A 16,240-nucleotide genomic window follows, 5' to 3' on the forward strand; every position below is an offset into this window, starting at 1 on the left:
ATGCAGTACAAGACTTTATTTACTTAAAGGTACATCTTTTAACTTTTTTCAAGTTTCCAAGCTTGGATCTTCTCAGTTTTTCTACTGGTACTCACCTACTTAAGTTTTGCATCCTTCCTTCTGTGCAAGTCACAGAGTTATACCTGAAATATGCTTTTTTTGTTCACAATGTCAGTATCATTACCCAGTATAAAAATAAAAGTACTTAGAAATAACACCTGCTGTAGTTAAACAGAGCAGTTGGTTTCATCCATCTCAAAAGCAATACACCTAAAAGCTATGAAACACCATTTAGAACACCTTAAATATTACCCCAAATTGCACAGAGGCAGAACAACACATATAAACATCTTAAGTTTTCACTGCCTACAGAAAAAAAAATTGCTTCAAAGAGAATCTTTAAAAAAAACTTAATTGGAGGCAGTTTAAAGACATACTCATAAAAAAAAAGAAAAAAGCAACAATACCTCTTTAAAACTACTTCATATTTAGCACTTAAGAACATCACCAGAAATGTGTTTTTTCAAATTTTGAAAAACCATTAGTCATCATTTTCTTTACCTGTGACAAGTGCTGCTGAAGTTAGCAAACACTAACACACCATCTACAGAGCTGCTCATAACATGCCTCTGAGAGCTCATTAATAAAAAAGGTGTGTGGAATATGGCGGATCCGGACCACCTTGTCAAAGGACAGGGTTCAAGCACCGGCCCGTTCTCGGCCTCGCCTCAAGGACCACTACAGTTTAAATCGGGGCATTCCCATCCCGCAGACCGCACATGGATCTGCAGGCTATTAAAAGAAAAAAACAACAAACAAGCAAAACCCGAGTGCGAAAGACAGCGATTTAATCCTTCCGAAAGTATATAAACTCTCTTCCTCCGGCCCGTTTCGGAGGCCTAGCCTGCAGTTCCCCTGCATCAGCCGGGCACACATTGTCATTAAGAACAGAAACAAGGGGGGCCGGGGCAGTGCTGCACGGAGCGACCCTCCGGCGAAGCGGCCCGGCCCTCGGCGGCCCGGCCCGGCCCGGCCCGCGGACACGAGCGCTGCAACCCGGAGGGAGGGAGGGAGGGAGCCAGGCCGCCCCCCTCCGGCCGCCACGGCGCTGCTGTTACCTGTGCGGACGCCGCCGCGTCCCCTCACGGCCGCCCACCGACGGCCACAGTGCCGGAAGCGGCACCTAGTGCCCTTCCGGTTCCTTTCCGGTTCCGGCGGCGGCTGGCCCCGCGGCACGCCGGGACACGCAGTGCGGGCCTCCTCTGGCGGGGCGCGGGCGCGGTCGTCGCCTCCCTCCCCGCCCCCCTCCCCGCCCCCCTCCCCGCCCAGGGCCGTCCCGACACCGGCATCGAACCCTGAGGGGCTCCGAAATGCGGCTGCCGCGGCCAGCGAGACGCTCCTTGGCTGGTGGGGGGCGGCCCCGCCGCGCCGGGCCCGGCCCCTGATGGTGGTGGGCCGGGCCGGGCCGGGCCGGGCCCGGGGGAGCGGGCGGACGACGGCCGCTCCAGCCCGCCATCGGTGCTGGCTGGCGGTCCCTGTGCTGAGGGGGTTTCGGGGGGCAGCGCGCCCCGAAATACAACGTATGTCGTCCTGTTATACTAGCTGAAAAATAACCCCCTCTAATCCTGTAATTTGAAGGGGCATCTCTGACATCGGTAATTTCACAAGCCTGTGAGCACTGCCTGCTTGCTTTCCAGGTTAAGTTACACAACGGCTGCAGCAGCTCCCTCTCTTCAGCCTGCCAACGTTTCACAGTGCCTGTAATACCTTTCCACTGGGAAGGCCTGGCTTTTATGTACGTGAAATAGCACATTTGAGATCTTTAAGGCGTGCAGAAAGCTCACCTGAACGCCTCAGGCACGCTGCTGCTCTGGGGCTACTTGCTTTGCTTCTTTCAAAGACTGAGTCACAAAGTGTTTAAAAAATAATGTTGCATTTACACAACACTGATAAAAGACAAGAAGTATAAACAAAATTCAATTATCTGACTTGCTGTAGTACCTGAAATGGCTCCAGCACCATGAACTCTCACATGCCCATGAAGCATCTCTAAATCAGATCAGTCAGCTGTGTTTCAGTTCCTTTCACAGAATTACTCCTCTGGAGAGTCGTGGACAAGAGACCTCTTGAAAAAGCTGTGACCTCTTCCAGGTAACTTCAAATCATTGCATCTTTTCTGGTCATTGGCTGTATTACAGCAATTTCATGCAGTTGTGGGTGGAAATTTCACAATTTCAACAGCGTCCAACTTTGTTCTGTAGCTGCAGGGTTGTAGTGACACTGATAACTTCCGGAAGTGTAGCGGAAGTGTAACCAGAAATCACTAGTCAAGAGCTGATTGTTCCCATCAGCAGTGGCAAAGGTTTCTTTTTGAATGTTTTTCATGAAAGATGGAAGACATCCATTCTGGGTCTTATTGCAATATTAGATTAAGCAAGCCACAGAGAAAAGAGATGGAGATGGGCCAAAATGTTTTACATACTGCTTGGAGAAATGCAAGGTGGGACGCCATATCTCCACTACAACACTCCTCCAGGTTTGTGGAGATCACCTCTCTCCATCGTTCCCATTAAGTTCCTGTGTGCAGCTACAGAGGGGTCTGATCTGAGCTCAAGCACCAACCAGAAGCAACACAGTTCTATGTGTCTTCTGCGGTGTTCCAGCTCATTATTCCCACAAGGAAATCCTTGTACTAGCATGAGGACAGCCCTCGGCTGAAGAACAGCCTTTTGAAGCTGAATACAAGCAAGATGGTGGTTATACTGATAGACAAAGAAAACATATTGAGGATTATAAGCTCCCGGACAGTGTTGACAAAAATAAATAAAGGTTATAAACTGTCTGAAACAATTGCAGTCTGGGAATTAAAAGAAGGAAGTGAAACTGCATGTAAGGAGTGAGCTTCAGGAATACCTTGTCCACAAGTATAGTGGGGATAAACAGAATTACTTCAAAGTGACTCTTGCCAAATTTATGACCAGAAGCAGTTTGTGACAACAAAAAATATTCAGTGCTCCTGTACTGCTGAATGCTCCTTCTTGCCTTTGTTTATTGTCTGCCGCGACAGCGTGATATGGTAATAAAATCAACTGCACAATATACTTTCGGGATAGTACAGGGAGGATTTGCAGTCCAGAGCATTATTTTAATCTCTCCATTAAAGCTGGAATTGATAACTCCAGGTAATATGAAAAGTCCGGACTTGGTGGTTGAAGAATGTCCAATTAATAGACCACTTACCTTGTGAGGTAGGGGGCCATATACCCCAGTAGGTATAAGGTTCACTGATCCAACTGATAATGTAAGTGTTGTCGCTGTGGCCAGGTCCAGCCCGGCGCTACAAGCTGTGTTGTGTTGGAGGGACTGAATGGTTTTATGCTGGGGTTCACCATGTTTTGGTCCCAGCTCAGGTACGCCCACTGTCACTGAGGGACCCTGTTGTGCATTTTCGGGGCGCCAGGTCTTGTGGGCCGCTTCCTGTTTCCCTGGGTTGGATTTCCTTGTTTATCAAATTTTGAGCAGCATTGATTTCCCCAGTGATACCCTTTTCCACACTTTGGGCACAGCTGTGTAGGAGGTTTTTTCATATTCTGTCTGTTTTCTCTTCTGGGGACAATTCTGCTTCATATGTCCCTCTTGACGGCATTGAAAGCATTTAAGTGCAGCCCGTGCCACTACCATCCGCTGAGCTACAACAGTGGTGAGCATTTCTGCTTTATGTTGTTCTGACCTGACATTCTGACAAGCCTTTACGAGATGAGCAATAGTTTTTGCTGAATTACGTATAGGATCAATTGCTCTCTTACAGTCTGCTTTTGCATTTTCAATTGTAAGCTGAAATAGCAAAATCTCAGCGGCTTCCTCTTATTCAATTTGTCTCATAATAGCAGTTTGTAACTGATCTAGGAATTGAACATAAGGTTCCTGAGATCCCTGTAAAATTGATGTAAGAGACGCTTCTCACCAGACAGAAGCTGGCACCTTTCGCAAGGCCTTGACAGTTAATTCCACGGCTTGTGTAAATACTGCTCTTGGCGGTGCAGTCTGTGCTCCCCCCCCGTGGCCTAGTTGCCTTGGCCTAGCAACTCGTTCTCTCCAATACCTAGTCCAGCAGCAATATTATCCATAACCTGTGCAGTCACAAGTTCCTTATATTCTGATGTCCAGACAGTATATTGTGTAGATGATAGAACCATTCCAAGAATTGATCGCCAATCAGGAGGGGTCATGACATAAGATTCTCCTATAGCTTGTATAAGGTTTATAGCAAATTAAGTCTGGAGACCATATTTTCATATTGATTTCCGAACTTCCTTAATAACCCCATCTGGTAAGTGAGCATACTCTGGGGCTTGGTTAGGTTTATATATTACAGGTATCGTTTGGAGTATAGAAACATCTCCTTTGCAGAGCGCTTCAATCCTACATTTATCTAACAATCCGTTTGACTGTCCAACTACATGCAGTGGCCCCGTATGTGTCAGAGGCGGTGTGGGAGCAAAAGGGGGGGCATGTCAGTAATAAGTGACATGCATGATATTGACTTCTTTCGCTGTGCCTGCAAAATTGCATCTGCCATAGAGGCAGTGGCTGCCATAACCTTTACTGGAGTTGGTGGTGGGTATAAATCAGGTTCATCCTTGGGGTCTGTTTCCCTGGGATCAAAAGGATCGTAAGGTTCTGGCAGATCTACCTCCCGCACATCCTGTGTCGTGTTAGGAATTTCATTGTACACAGGAGCTAATATTTCAAAAGACTGCGGCTCTGCCTGTTCCTGCTTCTGAGAGAACAGAGGAGGGGCAGCAGATGCTTGTAAGCTATCTTCTGCGGGTCTTAGAGCATTTAAAGCTGTATACACTGTTTTCCAGGTAATAATGATTTCCTCAGGGACTTAGAGCTGCAAGTCTTTTTCATTTGCAATTCCTCCCCACCTTTGCCCACAAAGAGCTATCATAAGAACCTGAGGAAGGGAACCATGGGCAATAGTCTCTTATCCAAACCAGCAACGTAACCAACTTTAAGGCCAATACCGCAAAGCACTGTTCTTTCAAAATTCTCTGTAAAATCTCTTGATGGAGGTTTTGCTCCTTCGTAACTGACTGCCCCATCTTATAATTGCTGCAGCTGCTCACCTCAATCATTCGGCAAAGGGTGATGCCTCTCGAGAGTGCATGCGTACATATGTCTCCTCCGTTTCAGCTGCGGATCCACCACCAGCACTGAGTTTCAGTTCCAGATGTCTTCAGGTCCATGTTCAGGCACCATTTGTGTTGAATGATTACACGGACTCCAATCTGTGCTCAATCAGAATCCCTCTATTGCTCAAGTGAACGCCTTATATACTAACACACCGGCTACTAGAGCCAGTCAGCTTTGGATTCGTGGCTTTGTGGATGCCAATAATACTGCTTGCCAAGCATGTTCATGGTTTCTGGTTTTCAGGATCTTTTGCAGCTGCACGTGTGATAACAAGCTCATAGTTCTGTGTTCAAGCAAACAACCACAACCCTTGGCTGGCCCTGTGCCGTGTCCAGCTAATCTCTAGTGTAAATTTCCCATGCAAACAGCAAAGGGAGGAACAGGATGTAGCGCCTTTCCGTCTCCAGCTATACCGTCTCCCACAGCAACAGGGGAATACTGCCCAGGATTCTTGCCTTTCTCCTAGACGGCTGCAGTGTGACACACCTGTATACAAATGCACCTTGCTGTGGTCCCTTAGTGCAGAATGCTGTCATGTGTGCTCTGTGTGTGTGTGTGTGTGAACTTGTGAACTTGTGAACTTGTGAGACAAGCACAGTAGGCCTTGTTCTGGTTTCCTAGATATTAAGTAAAATTAAGGCTTCTCTGACTTATCTTGAAGGTACTTATAAATTTGTCATAGCTTCTTTAAAAGCTTGCCTAAACAGTGATGATGACGACTGTGGTTGACACCTCTGATTCTTAGATACTTTCTCAGAAGGATATTGTTCATCAAGGATATTGTTCATCCATGCAGGTGACAAAAATCCTTTGCTGTCAGGTGCAAACCTTGAAATTAAGTCCCTTCACAGCTGGAGATCACAGCAAATCACACCTGCTTCTTTCTCCAGTGTAAGTTGCCTCTTTTTTTTTAACTTATCTTCTCCATATTGAGCAGCAACCTGTTAGAAAAATCAATTTTTAAAAACCTCTCACTAGCCTCTTAGAAAATTTCCTTCTCCATAAAAAATACTAGATCTTGATATGATTGAGCATATTAGCCATCACTGCAATATAAGCCTTCTGTGGTGTTCCTACATTACTGTCTCCTATGTTGATTTATTTGCTTTTATCAAGACAATTTTTTTATTCTTCAGTACCATATGTATTTTCTGAGGACTGCATACAGACATATACTCACACGTATGTGTGCTCTCCTCAGACACAAGTTTGAAAAAGTAGTTTCTGATGTTGCTGGTGAATGTGACCAACGTCTTATAATGGTGGGATTTTACAGGCTGGTGGTATTAGGTTGTTAATGGCTATAGGGGCTAATTCATCAATGAGATTGCAAGGAACAGCAAAAGTTATTGAATTTGAAGTATTTTGTTTTGTTTTGTTTTGTTTTTAATAAATGTTGCACCACATGCCAGCCTGTACTGTTTGGGTTTTTTCCACATAGCAAATGCTACATGGTTCTATGGGGGAATTTCCAATTCCAGACAGGAGGGCAGGCACTGTGAGGATTACTGGGTATCTGTTGCCTTGTGCTACCACATCTTTAGCCTCTGCTTTCACATCACTGCAATGGAATATCGCTTGCAAGGTTCATCAGAAATCGTTAGCAATCTTCTGTTCATTGTGTGAACTCACTGGGAAACTTGATAGCACTCTGGAATCTTGATTCACAAAACAGCCTTCGCTAGATTTTTCAGATTTCCATATATTAGACCCTCATTACATAATTAGTTTTAAATTAGAGGTAACCTGTAGGTGTTTTTGTAACGATTTTATTCTAGAAATATGTGCTTTTAAAACATCACGGTAATGGGAAATCTTATAACTTAAACCCTGGTTCTAAAAGGTTGTAATTGAAGGTACCGCAGAGCTTTATTTTGTAAAAACTAAACCACATTCCCTGTTAAGCTTCCAGGCTACTTTTAGATAGTTTCTATAAAAAGGTTTTTTTTAGGAGAGAGTAGACGAGGTCTACCCCCTTCCTGACACATAATGTTCTGCGAGTCTATTCTTGGAACCATGTTCTGACAGATTACAACTTTCTGGTAGGGAGACAGGAATTGCTTCAGGACAGCTCAGAAGCGTGACTACACACTTCTCTAGCATGTCTGGAGATGGGGTTATTAATAACTGCCAACGGCCTTGCTTGCTTCAGGAGGTTGTAGACAGTGAAGAGGAGAGCTGCTCATTCTGTATTGGCTCATCAGAAAGGAGGCTGCTCTCTCCATTAGTTGCGAGGTCACTGTGAAGGTACTAATGGTGAGTTGCAGACCTCTGGGACTTCATGTCTTTGAAAACCTGGAAAGCTTTATTTCTAGGTTGCTCTGTCACTGAAGAAAAACCATCACCTGTTCTTAGTCAGTCAGTTACGAACTTCTCCAGGAAATATTCTAATCGGTAAAGGAGTTGAGCTACAGCTGAGCAGCAAACTCTATGTAGTAATGAGGGTAGGACTACATTGGTTGGCTCTGTTTTGGAAGAACAAATTTATAAATCAGAGCTGGTATGTGGATTGGCATGGCTTTTGTGTAAGCAGTTGCACACACACACACTCTCCTTTCCTCCCTCCCTCCCTCCTTGCAGGAAGTGGAAAACTGGGACTTGGCTATTCTAGTTCTTGTGCTGCAGTGGCATATTTAGGAAATTGTTTCTTAGTAAAATCATTCAGGCTGCTCATTAACAAACTGAATATAATAAATATTTTTTTTTTTTCATAGAAACCAGTATTTCAGAATCTTCCAGGAATAAGCGTTTGGTTTCCTTTGTTTCCTTTAAATCTGGAGTAGAAAAGGTACTATATAGTCATACCTAGAAGTGGAACTGAATTTGTAAACAGATGGGTTTGTTTTGTTGTAAAGGTGGTATCTTAACAATAGAGATGGATGAGCCTTCACTCCTGAAATAATGTATCTTAATCTTTATGAGGTTATTCTATAAATGTAGGATATAAATTTCTAATGAGACATTGTAATTTAATTATGGTTTTAATTCTCAAATCTTCTCAAGTTATGCTATACCCAGACAGGTTTCTATGTTGTAAGTCAATCTGTAAACACCCAGAATAAATGCCAATGCTTGTGTCAACAGGCTGTCTTCATTCTTTAGCAGATCTCGCACCATCACATCAGTGGGCCATGCAGTTACCGGTAAGGAGTCAAGCTGAAACTGCAAATAACAGATGACTAAATGCAGCCTAAATAGAATGTGTTCCTGTTGATTACTGTAGTTGAAGTAAAAAATATTACGCCTCTATTAAAGCATCCACTTAATGAAAAAAAACCAAAAAATCTAAAGTTATTTGCTACAGTGAAGGCTCCTACTCACAGCATTCTATTCTGATGTCCTAAGTTGGTAAAACATGCAACTGGTGGGTTTTTTTCTTCTCTCAGTACAGTTTCCCCCAGTACTGCTGGTTAAGATAATTCAGAAATTGTCCAGTGACTCTTACAATTAGTGCTAAGTGAAAAACACTGCACTTCTGTGCCTCAGTTTCCCCATTTGTACATAAGGATCATAAACTCTTGTAAAATACTCTGGGATTTACTGACAAACATTTTTAATATCTATATATTACTGTGAGAATTCATTCTGTATGTGTACATCCATCCATCTATTTTTTTTCTGTAGAACTGACTTTCTGCAATACTTGACAAAAATATAAAAATGCTTTTATGCAAAATAAAGAACTTGGGGTTTGAAATACACTTGTAATTGCAGTAAGACTTTTACAAGACTGCAAAGGGGGGGTAGGAGGAGGAAGTCAGATTAGTCAGCCACAGGCTCAGCTGGCCTGGATGCACCCACTCAGTGAGTAACTCAATGACAGCAAAAGCTGTCATAGGAAGATGGTCAGCAGCTGTGTCGAATGGTTCTGGGAGTATTAATTGCTTAATTGCAACTATTTGTTTACCTTTTCTGTTTACAGTGACATTATACAGCACTTTGGTGAATAAGGTGATTGCCTGACTTTGTTCTCAGAACCACTGTAATCCCAGCAGTGATTCGTGGTAGTCATGGGTTTGTGGGAGGAGGATTGTGCTCTCCATCCTGGCCTTCACATTTGTGTGGTGGGACAAGATCGCTCAGCCAGCAGAACAGGCCACTGCTGTGGGAAGGGGTAATCTCACATTGCCACATCTCCCTCTGTTTCCTACTGCTTCTCTTGTGCTAGCTCTGATGCCTCATTGAGCTGGTCAGAAAGGTAACTTGGCCAAAAACCCCACCCTGTACTCTAATAGATACATACCAATGGAAGGAGGGGAGCAGGAATACAGGGCAGAGTGCAGGGAAAGGGAGCAGGAGCTCAGTGTTGCTTGCAGTTTCTCTGAAAGGATAAGAGGCATCCAAAGTTGAGTTAATAACTCCTGGATACTAGAAGGGGCAATTTCATTCCCACTTGTGTTACTTGCTGTCTCTGGTGCTTGCTAGACCCCACTGCATGCCAGATCAGTCCAGCAGAAGACCAGACCAAATGACTGTTTTTCTGCCAAGTTTTTGCATTGAATCAGCTCAGCAGAATCTGACAAGCCTCAGGAATTAATGGTAGGGGAAATGCCGTGCATGAGGAGGGAGGGTAGGAGGAGTGAGATGGGAAAGGGAAGTAAGAAGTCCTCTTTTTGTCAGATTGACTTAGCTGTCTGGTATAACTTGACCTCAGATATGTGGTTTCACACTGTCCCTAATACAGTGAACTAGAGACATTCCCCTTCCCTCACCCTCTGGTATGGGTTCCTGTCCCCTTTCTTGTGCCAGACCTACACAGCTGCATGACTGCCAGTGGTTCCTATCAGCTCATAGTTCACTCAGGAGCTATTAACACTTTTGATCAGCTCGTCTTCCATGAGCTCATGATGTGAACTGAGGGAGCTGTGGTGTGTGGCAGAGGAGGGCAGGAGCCTGTTTGCAGCAATGCAAACACAAAGTGGCATAACCCTGACATGAAACTACACCCTAAATAACCCCTGTGGAGGTAGGCCTTGGTGGAGCTGGGCTGTAGGAATGAACTCTGATTTAAATGGGGACTACAGGTGACACCAGACTTGCTGAACACTGTACCTATACTTCCTCTAAAATGCAAATATAGATGTTGCTTTATAGAAGACGAGCAGCAGCAACTGTAGCGTGACAATATCACGGAATAAATCTCTTTAACACCAATGTAGCATTAAGAAGCAGACATTCTCTTTTATTTACAATGCTGGATGCGCAGGGGATTGCTCCGCCCAGTGTACACACCAGGTTACTTGAGGGTACACATTATATACAGTAGAGTACTTGTACCTTCATAGTGTACTGCATATTCATTTTCATTCACGTACAGGATTGGTTACAAGTTTCTCAGTTCTAATGGAAACTAGTGCACATCCTCAGATAGCACCACTGATGTTTTTTGCTAACTACGCATGCTCCTCAAGTGGGGTTTTGCCCTCTTTCAGTGGGGCTATTTGAATCAGAGGCCACAATCTCCCACTGCCACAATTACCTTTGTCCTACTTTCAACCAGCTTTCTGTGACCTGCAGCTCTTCAACTTGCCTCCTCTTGTGGCCAGAACTTCCTCACTTGGAGGTTTCTTTCCGCATAACTTAACAGTGTTCTTTTCACCATCCATTCACTGCTTCCCATCCTTCCAAGGCTGACTCCCTTGATTAGAAATCCCATCATTCATCACTTTTAACAACTTTAGAGAGTCAGTTTGGCCTAAATGTTGTGCACAGATTCGTTTAGTGTATAGCTAAACACTAAATCAGAGTTTGGCAATTCAGGAGCTTAGATGCCGATCAGATTGCTTTTCTAAAATGAACCTGCATTTCAGGTGCTCTGAACTCAGAAAGCAAGCATCAGGGAGCAGCAAGGGTGGCACTGCTCCCTCAGGGTGGGTGAGCTGGGAGCCAAGGGCACCCCAAGGTGAGCCAGGTGGTGACCCCACTGTGCCTGAGGCAGGTGAGCAGGGCAGGGTGGTTTCTGCAGCAGGGCCTATCCACAGTCAAGGGGTCATCAGGCAGGACGCAGTAATGGGCCAGGTCTGAGGATGGTCCAGGAGCCCCCGACGGTCAGGCAGGCACAGCTGAGGCGTAGCTAAGGAAGGACTGAGCACCCAGGACCATCAGAGGGTGAGGGTGGAGGCCCCTGTTGAGGCTGTCACAGCAGTTAAGGTCTATTTGTGCACTCGGCACTCTGACGCAAAGCTGTGGAGTCAAAATAGCATCCCACAAAGCCTTTACTGATCTAAGGGCAGTACAACGATCCAGAGTCCTGCCTGATATCCTTGAACTGTTGGTCAGTATACATCTGACAAAATACAAGCATATAATATTCCCAGATTTCCTCACATTCTGCCTGAGGTGCAGGGTTTATTTCAGGGTATTAAGAGAGCAAACAGTTAGCAATTGCCAGTGCTAACACAGCATCAGACAGAGCTCCAGGCAATGAGTCTAATGAAAAATTTCAATTTGATTTGAACAAAAATATCAATCTAAATGACTTCCAAACACATAGCACTGAAATCGCTCAGCCTAGCAAAATTAAAATAGCAGGTTGAGTCAGGGAGGGCAGCTGCCTAAATGAGGATGCATAACTTCATTAATTACAATACTTGGGATGAAAGGAGAATTTTTTTCCCCATCAAACATTTATTTTACCAAAAAAGAAAAAAAAAAAAAGGATTGCTGAAACACTGCAAGTTTTGACAAACTACACATGTAGCACTGTGGAAAGTAGCGTTTCAGATCTACTTTTTCTTCCCTCCTCCTCCTCTCTGTCTCCCCTCCCATGCCCTCCTAGAAACTTTTAGGGTTTTTTAGATGGTTTTAATGCCATTGTCATATGTTTAATGGCATTATCATATGTTTAATGGTATATGTGGCTGTGAAAAATGGTATGAATAAAGAATCCCTGTGCCATACTGCTCAAAATAAATAATCTGGCAGAGAAGCATAAATACATTTTAGCAACAACTCCGAACTCTGGAATTCAGGAGTGCTGAAGTACTGTTCTACCCAGGCAAGTGGAAAGCAGAAGCATGCTAGGCTGGATCACCTGTGGTGCTTCTCCAAGGATGTCTTCCAAGACACATGCCAAATGGAGGATATGCACACAGAGTGAAGCAGGCGTCGGTCCAGAACCCAGTTACAGTGGCAATAATGGCTGAGTGGAAAATCCTGAAGGACAGGGGTGGACACTGGAAGGTCATTGGGTTGGGAAAGCACCTAGAAGATGCAAGAACTTCCATGGGGCATGGCTAGCTTGAGGAGAGACAAAGCTCTGCTGGCACATATGTGTCTTGCTCCAGCTTTCATTCAGAGGATTAAGTTGCCTCCTTCAGGAATTTGAGAATGCTATAAAAGAAGGATGATTTTTACTATGGCTTTTACTGGAAGATATCCTTTGGTACAGAAGGTGCACAAATGACCAAAGTCTAAAGCCGTTTTTTTGGAGTAGTGAGTTTGGATGGCTTTTCCAGCACCTGTATGGATACTCAGGAATATCTGCAGCAGTCCTTGCAGGAGCTAGAATGACTTGGGGGAGCAATCTAAATCTTTGTAGATTTGACAACAGAAAACAATCTTTTTGTTCACTGCCATCTCCTGAGCAAGTAGACTTCAAAAGCTTCTCCCTAAGAGGAGAGAAAGAGAGGTGTCATGAAAACTGCAACTTTCCCAGATTGTGGCAGGCCACTTGTTAAGCAATGAAAACTGTCAGAACATAGTAACTTGCTAGGCTGATTTGCTGCATCTTCAGACTGAAGCAAGATTCGTGGTCTACAACACTTGAAAGGTGACACTGAATACAACATTCATGAACATTTGAGCCACTATGCTCCACTCTGTTATTGCATCTCATAGATATAGGGCAAGGCTCACAGAGCAGAAGTTCCAGCACTTCCAAGAAACTGAGTGGCATTTTACTTGCATTGAACCTAAAAGCATCTTTTGGCCCATGTTTTCTTCCACTTATGCCAGTCCTTTAATGGTCAATGTTCTGAGAGAAGGGTTAAAAAAAAAAGAGTAGGAGAAAGCAGAAACAAAGAAAAAGAAGTAATTCTGCAAGCAGTGTAACAAAATACATTGGTTTCCGATTATTTTGGTCTTGAGGATATGGCCCAGTGAAGATACTTTGATGTCTAATGAAGTGTTGGAGTCATGGAGTCTTTCTCCTAGTGAGATTACCAGCAACATTTTTTTCCTCTTTTTTCTTCCTACTTTCATAATATTCACAAGGAATTACTGTCTTTCACAAGGAGCTGCTTCACCTCTCCAGCTGTATCTTTGTATTTGTTTGATGCTGGCAAGTGCATGCAAAGGTTACCAGCACAGGACAGAAGGGTGAAAAGGGATCATTTGGCTTACATACCGTTTCTGGTCTTGGTCCCTAAACTATTGTATTATGTGAAATTTATACAACATGGAGAGAACAATTTTAAAAATAACCTAAATGTTTGTATTCCTTCTACATATGTCATTATATCTGCTAACTCAAAATGAAGGCTCCTAGTTATAACTGGGTATCACAGCAACATGATTACAAATATTTTCAGTTATTCACAAATTTTCAAGATTATATGAATGTTAATTTCCTCTTCTCACTAACCTTATGTCCTCCTGACTTCTGTTTCTCCTAACTTCCTAAGCAAAGTTCACTGTAATCCCATTCCTCAAAAGCAATTAGATTCTCTACCCCATACACATGCTGCTCAGCGGTAAGCAGTTATTTATATGCAGGTCAGCACTACATTGTGGTCATCACTAGATGTTGTTAATTCATTTACACCAACCTCATGGCTCTCCCAAGTGACAGATGATTTGAGAAGGCATTACTGCATTTTTGCCTTGTAAAATTTACTGCAAAGTAAGTCTTCATTTGTGATCTGAGTGCTAGAAACAGGCACTAAATATAGCCTCAGAATTCTTCCAATTTAACAAGGATTGCCTGAGAACAATTTAATATCATATGGGTTCTAAACCCCACTGTATGAGCTCAGGCCAGAGGTTTACATACAAAGCTTAAGGTTAGCCCATACAAAAAACATCCTGAATACCATACTTCCCATATAGTCTATTTGTTCCTGCAGAGGGGTGGGAAGCTGTGCTATAGTCATTTGGAAGATGTTTCACTTGTCTGTGTGTGATCTCACCTATCTAAAAAAACCCAATAAAATACCCTCAAAACCAGCCCAAAACCCAACCCCAAAAGCAATAATCAGCAAGACTGCTGCCACCAGGATCAAACAATAAGACACTGTGCATCCTCAGGAGAGCCCTATCTGCCCAGAGTATATATGTTTATTCTAAGGTACATAAGGTATATGTGGTATAGACCAATATCTGTGAAACTAGGAAAAAAACAGGCTAACATCCAGCTGATAAAATGTATTATGCTAGGAGTTTTTTTCTCTTCCTTACAGCTTTTTTCCCCCTAGAGATCAGCATTTCATCTTTTTAGGTAAGTACTGTGAAGGTGCTGAGTACACAGCAGTATCTACTTGGTCTATTTTGGTAGCAGCAATAGGCTGTAATAATTAAGCACAAAGAAAAATCCCCAATTAAAGAATAGTGTATGTGTACTATGTATTTTATGTGTAACAAGCAAGACCAGATTTTGCTGAAGGACCACATCTAAACATGGCCATTTCACATGCTAATGTACGCAAATGAACTCACTCATCTCCACTGCAGAACAAGGTGTGTTATTGATGAATGTTTCACGCCTGAATTCTGCAAATGTGTTTTCATGCACTGCTGTTGGTGAGTCTCACTTCATTGATTTGACTGACTTCAGAGAAAGTTATATGCAGAAAGTTAGGAAGGGATCTAAGTGCTTAAAGGGCTGAGGACGTACACAGGAGCTCACAGAGATTATGCATTTTCATGAATTTACATGAAGTTTGAAATTACTGGTGTATTCAACGACTGAGGATATCAAATAGTGTAGAACTACTCTATGTGCTAATTGTCTTCTGTAGTGCCAGTGGCTTAATAAGAGGGGTAGAGAAGGAAAACTCGGTAAGTTTTTAGGAAGCATTGCAGGGAGGATGAAGGAGGGAGCCACACCACTCTTCTGACACGTGCTTCATGTTATGGTAACCATTGTGTAATAATATGAATGCTTAAATTTTAAGATATAGAACATGTTTGTAATATCTGTGATAGACGTGTTTCAGCAATTACACTGTCCAGATTTGCCAGTGTCAGAGAACTTTCCATTCTACCAGAGGGTACAGAAATTACGTAGATCATCTAGAAGTCCTGTGTTTAAACCAGGAGAAAACACTTGGCAGAGAATCATACATACGCAGGGTCCTGTTCCTGTCTGTGCTGCTAGCCTGCTTAGTAACCAATGGCAAGTTGCTTCACCTGTCTGTGCTTTTATTTCCCATCAACAATGATGCAGAGTGCTAGATGTTACTATTACTGTGCAGCTGTAGTAGTGTCATAGGATGCTCAGGTGATGATAATACTCTAACTTCCACAATATTTTTCTTTCTGCTAAGAAAGAAGGAGGTTTACTAACCAGGTGTTATCAAGACAAAGATGTTCTACAGTATCTTTGTGACAGGTATGCTGTCACACTGCCTAAAATCAGGAAGTGGTACACGTTGTGCCATTACTGTTCACAGGACATGCTGAAGAAATCTTAGTTATCAGTGTTGAGTGATGATCCCACACACTTACTCCAAACGGGCTTCTCCTGCCTTTGCAGACAGCCGAAGTGCATCACCGAGGGCATAAACCAAAGGGACTACAAGGGGCTCTAGCAGCCGGGCTCTGCCAGCTCGCACCGGGGTGGGCGCGAAGGCCGCTGCCCCCCAGCGTTGCCCACTCCTCCCGCAGGCTGACGGCCCCGGCCTATTTCAGCCTGGGGCTGCCCGCAGGGCCGCGAAGGCAGCGGTCGAGCTCGTCCCGCCACCGGCGGCAGCGCGGCCTCAGGCAGAGGGCGGTGCGGGAGGCGGCGCGCCCCGGCCCGCCTGCCGCCTCACGGCCCCGCTCGGCTCCCCCCCCAGCGTCCCCTCCACCGCATTCCTGCCCACGGGCAGCGGGACCCCGGGAG

At 44.1% G+C, this 16,240-nt stretch overlaps 1 long non-coding RNA gene across 1 annotated transcript; it reads right to left on the reverse strand.

Moving 5' to 3' along the window:
- Positions 1-1,446: 1,446 nt before the first annotated feature.
- LOC130149885 (uncharacterized) lies at positions 1,447-16,053 on the reverse strand. Its single transcript, XR_008822051.1, has 3 exons — positions 12,233-16,053; positions 9,443-9,520; positions 1,447-8,361 (listed from the first exon to the last, which is right to left on the reverse strand). It is a non-coding gene; the product is annotated as an uncharacterized LOC130149885 (long non-coding RNA).
- Between the last annotated feature and the right edge of the window lie 187 nt (positions 16,054-16,240).

The sequence above is a fragment of the Falco biarmicus genome, chromosome 5 (genome assembly GCF_023638135.1).
Source record: "Falco biarmicus isolate bFalBia1 chromosome 5, bFalBia1.pri, whole genome shotgun sequence".
NCBI classification, from domain to species: Eukaryota; Metazoa; Chordata; class Aves; order Falconiformes; family Falconidae; genus Falco; species Falco biarmicus.